Genomic DNA, 5,280 nt, shown 5'->3' on the forward strand with positions numbered 1-5,280 from the left:
CTTCCTGCTCCTCTGGACAAACCGCCACGATCCACACAATCTGCACCGCACGCCTCTCAAACTAGCCACCCCAAACACTACTGAAACTCACAACCACACACCACAATGTCATAACATACGACCCACAACTACCACAAGGACCAACAACTACCACAATTTTAAGTACAAACCAGACACGATCTCACAACCCCATATTGTGGACAGTACACAAAAAAGCAGTGGCCTAGTAAGTACACAAATATTACTTTTGTTCAAATTAAAAAAAATATTTGTGTGTGTGTTTTGTAATAATGTGGACTAACTGTTTCCACAGGATACGTTGTCGTGCTGAGGATAAAACTGTCTTCTCTGATCCAACTAACAGATGATTACATCAGAAACGAGGTGTTACAGCAGGTCAGTGTCACTGTCAGATCAGACAGGTTTCTCCTCAGCTCTACCTGATAATCACTGTGTGTGTTGTGTTTCCAGCTCCGTGGGAACTGATCAGAGGAGGGCTGCCAGGGGACTTCACGCTACGCCTGAGAGCCACTCATGAGATCAGCTGAGGGAGGACAGGAATCAGATCAACTTCTTCACTCCTACTTGTCTTTCTCTCCTGTTCTGATTCTGCAGAAGTTATTTTAAGAAAAAAGTGGTTCCTTATAATGACTGAATATGGTTGATTTGTACTAATCTCTCGTGACAGACGCACGTAACATAAATTATGATTTTTTCTGGTTGCCAAGATAGTTGAATGAACTGACGCTACGTCTTACTGGATGTTAGTTGAATGACAAAAGTAAATGATTATGTCTACAAGAAGAATAGAACATAAATACGTTTGTAATGTACAGAGTAACTGAGGTTCTTTCCTGTTTGGTAATGTACGAGGTAGACAGGTTCTTTCCTGTTTGGTAATGTAAGCGTAATAACGAGGTTCTTCCTGTTTGGTAACTACAGAGGTAAACTGAGGTTCGCTTCCTGTTTGGTAATGTACAGAGGTAGGACTGAGGTTCTTTCCTGTTTGGTAATGTACAGAGGTAGACTGAGGTTCTTCCTGTTTGGTAATGACAGAGGTAGACTGAGTTCTTTCCTGTTTGGTAATGTACAGAGGTAGACTGAGGTTCTTTCTGTTTGGTAATGTACAGAGGTAGATGAGGTTCTTTCCTGTTTGGTAATAGTACAGAGGTAACTGAGGTTTCTTTCCTGTTTGGTAATGTACAGAGGTAGACTGAGGTTCTTTCCTGTTGGTAATGTACAAGGGACTGAGGTTCTTTCCTGTTGATAATGTACAGAGGTAGACTAGAGGTCTTTCCCGTTGGTAATGTACGTGGTAGACTGAGGTTCTTTACTGTTTGGTAATGTACGAGGTAGACTGAGCTTCCTGTTTGGATGTACAAAGGTAGACTGAGGTTCTTCCTGTTTGGTAATGTACAGAGGTAGACTGAGGTTCTTTCCTGTGTCAAGAATAGTGTTGGTTGAGGCTCAGGTTTCTGTGACATTTTAGTGACAGAGGACACGGGTAGGGAGACCACTTGATACACCCACACACACACTCAGAAGAAGTTTCACTTTCACATGCACACATGGAGCATAAAGAAGAATGAACTTGAGGAGAATTGACATTGGACTATCTCTCTCGTGAGGTTGTTGGTTCCTCTGTGGTTGTGAGGTTTATTGTCAGAGGAGGAGAGGTTGTTGGTTCCTCTGTGGCTGTGAGGTTTATTGTCAGAGGAGGAGAGGTTGTTGGTTCCTCTGTGGTCGGGAGGTTTATTGTCAGAGGAGGGGAGGTTGTTGGTTCCGCTGTGGTTATGATGGCTGTAGCACAAAGACAGACAAACAAATAAGACAGACAGACAGAGATGTGTTGATTGGTTGGTAATTGTCTCAAACGTACATTTCAACTTGCATCTGTAAGTAACAGTGAGACTAGCAGAAAACCAGAAAGGGGATCATTAACTTGTTTGGGCTGCAGGGGCAGTATTGAGTAGCTCTGATAAAAGGTGCCCATTTCAAACGGCCTCGTACTCAATTCTTGCTCGTACAATATGCATATTATTATTACTATTGGATAGAAAACCCTCTCTAGTTTCTTAAACCGTTTGAATTATATCTGTGAGTAAAACAGAACTCATTTGGCAGCAAACTTCCTGACCAGGAAGTGGAAAGTCTGAAAACGATGCTCTGTTCTAGGGCCTGCCTATAAATGGGCACGATACGTATTAGTATACATGTACGTCATACACCTTCCACTAGATGTCAAGAGGCAGTGAGAGAAGAAATGGAATGTTTATCTTGGTCTGAGGTGGAATAAATGCTCTTGGCATTACGTGTCACCCATTTCCTGTTTTCTGGAACGCGCGAGAAGGGACCTGGTATTGCCTTCTGGAAAGCTGTCGTTATAGACGGCTACTATCTCCGGCTTTGATTTTATTTGATAAATGTGACAATATCATCGTAAAGTATGTTTTTTCAATATAGTTTTTTTAGATTATTGAAATTTATTTGGGACGTTAGGCGTGTTGCGTTGTGTGCCTTTGTTCAGGAAGGAGAGCTTCGCGCCACTTGGCTAGTGTGGTTGCTAATTCAAGAGGGAAAAAGGACGTTCTAAAACCAAACAACGATTGTTCTGGACAAAGGACCCCTTGTACAACATTCTGATGGAAGCTCATCAAAAGTAGGACCCATTTTATGTTGCTATTTCATATATCTGTCGAACATGTTGTACTAGTAGTTTGGCCCCAGATTTTGGGCACTCTCTCGCTATAACTAATATGCAAATTTTAACTAATAACTAATATGCAAATTTTCGAACAAAACATAAGTGTATGTATAACCTGATGTTATAGGACTGTCATCTGATGAAGCTTATGAAGCTTATCAAGGTTAGTCAAAAATTATATATCTTTTGCTGTTTGTTACGATCGCTAACTTTCGCTGCTGGTAAATGGTTTCTGGCTATTGTGGTAAGCTAATATAATGCTATATTGTGTTTTCGCTGTAAAACACTTAATAAATCGGAAATATTGGGTGGAATCACAAGATGCCTGTCTTTCATTTGCTGTACACCATGTATTTTTCAGAAATGTTTTATGATGAGTATTTAGGTATTTGACGTTGGTGTCTGTAATTACTCTGGCTGCTTCGGTGCTATTTCTGACGGTAGCTGTGATGGTAGCTGCAATGTAAAACTGATTTATACCTCAAATATGCAKATTTTTCGAACAAAACATAGATTTATTGTYTAACATGTTATAYGACTGTCATCTGATGAAGTTGTTTCTTGGTTAGTTTGGTTGMWTCTTGGTTAGTTAMGTTGGTTTTGTGCATGCTACCTGTGCTGTGAAAAATGTCTGTCCTTTTTTGTATTTGGTGGTGAGCTAACATAAATATACGTGGTGTTTTTGCTGTAAAACATTTTAAAAATCGGACATGTTGGCTGGATTCACAAGATGTTTATCTTTCAAATGCTGTATTGGACTTGTTAATGTGTGAAAGTTAAATATTTCTAAAAAATATATTTTGAATTTCACGCCCTGCACTTGAGCTGGCTGTTGTCATAAGTGTACCGACGTCGGGCTTGCAGCCCAAAGAAGTTAACCTCATGCTGTAGTGAAACTGTACCCACCGCTTGTCTTTCCAACGCTGACGATCACACAGCGCAGCTCAGAGTGATACAAGGAACTGAGAAGATCAACAGAACAACTGTTAAACTGTTCAGATCTTTGTTAAACAGCATTGTATTAAACATTAAAACCAAACAAACCACATACCATTGGTTTAAAACTTATTTGGGACAGGGGGGCAGTATTGAGTAGCTTGGATGAACAAGGTGCCTAGAGTAAACTGCTTGCTACTCAGGCCCAAAGGCTAGAATATGCATATAATTAGTAGGTTTGGATAGAAACCACTCTGAAGTTTCTAAAACTCTTTGAATGTTGTCTGTGAGTATAACAGAACTCATATGGCAGGCAAAACCTGAGAAAAAATCCAACCAGGAAGTAGGAAATCTGAGGTTTTGTAGTTTTTCAAGTCATTGCCTTTCGAATATAAAGTGTAAATGGGGTCACATTGCACTTCCTAAGGCTTCCACTAGATGTTAGCAGTCTTTAGAACCTTGTTTTAGGCTTCTACTGTGAAGGGGGAGCGAATAAGAGCTGTTTGACTAAGGGGTCTGGCAGAATGCCTTCAGCTAAGTCACGCATGCGCAGTGAGAGCGAGCTACGTTCTGTCTCATTTCTAAAGACCAAGGAACTGTCCGTTTGGAATATTATTGAAGATTTATGATAAAAACATCCTAAAGATTGATTCTATACATCATTTGACATGTTTCTACGAACTGTAATGGAACTTTCTGACTTTTCGTCTGGACCTAGTGCTCACACCTGGTGCATTTTGGATTACTGTACTAAACGCGCAAACAAAAAAGAGGTATTTGGACATAAATTATCGAACAAAACAAACATTTATTGTGGAACTGGGATTCCTGGGAGTGCCAGCGGCAGCTTTCCAATCCTTGGGGATCTCAGATGATACGAAGGAGAGGTTGAACAGGCTGGTAATAGGGGGTGAGCCCAACCTAAGCCCAACCTTATGGTCACCGTGGTAACCTAACCTATGGTCACCGTGGTAACCTAACCATGGTCACCGTAGTTAACCTAACCTATGGTCACCATTGTAGCCCAACCTATGGTCACCGTGGTAACCTAACCTATGGTCACCATAGTAACCTAACCTATGGTCACCATAGTAACTTAACCTATGGTCACCATTGTAGCCCAACCTATGGTCACATAGTAACCTAACTATGGTCACCGTAGTAGCCCAACCTATGGTCACCGTAGTAACCTAACCTATGGTCACCGTAGTAGCCCAACTATGGTCACCGTAGTAGCCCAACCTATGGTCACCGTAGTAACCTAACCTATGGTCACCGTAGTAACTTAACCTATGGTCACCGTAGTAACTTAACATATGGTCACCGTAGTAGCCCAACCTATGGTCACCGTAGTGCCCAACCTATGGTCACCGTAGTAGCCCAACCTATGGTCACCGTAGTAACCTAACCTATGGTCACCGTAGTAACCTAACATATGGTCACCGTAGTAGCCCAACCTATGGTCACCGTAGTAACCTAACCTATGGTCACCGTAGTAACCTAACCTATGGTCACCGTAGTAACCTAACCTATGGTCACCGTAGTAACCTAACCTATGGTCACCGTAGTAGCCCAACCTATGGTCACCGTAGTAACCTAACCTATGGTCACCGTAGTAGCCCAACCTATGGTCACCGTAG

General features: G+C 41.6%; 1 long non-coding RNA gene across 1 annotated transcript; it reads right to left on the reverse strand.

The window, feature by feature from the left end:
• Nucleotides 1-1,715: 1,715 nt before the first annotated feature.
• On the reverse strand, nt 1,716-3,995 carry LOC139024625 (uncharacterized). Its single transcript, XR_011475960.1, has 2 exons — nt 3,611-3,995; nt 1,716-1,800 (listed from the first exon to the last, which is right to left on the reverse strand). It is a non-coding gene; the product is annotated as an uncharacterized lncRNA (long non-coding RNA).
• Nucleotides 3,996-5,280: the final 1,285 nt, after the last annotated feature.

This window comes from Salvelinus sp. IW2-2015, unplaced genomic scaffold (assembly GCF_002910315.2).
Source record: "Salvelinus sp. IW2-2015 unplaced genomic scaffold, ASM291031v2 Un_scaffold1716, whole genome shotgun sequence".
Lineage (NCBI taxonomy): Eukaryota > Metazoa > Chordata > Actinopteri > Salmoniformes > Salmonidae > Salvelinus > Salvelinus sp. IW2-2015.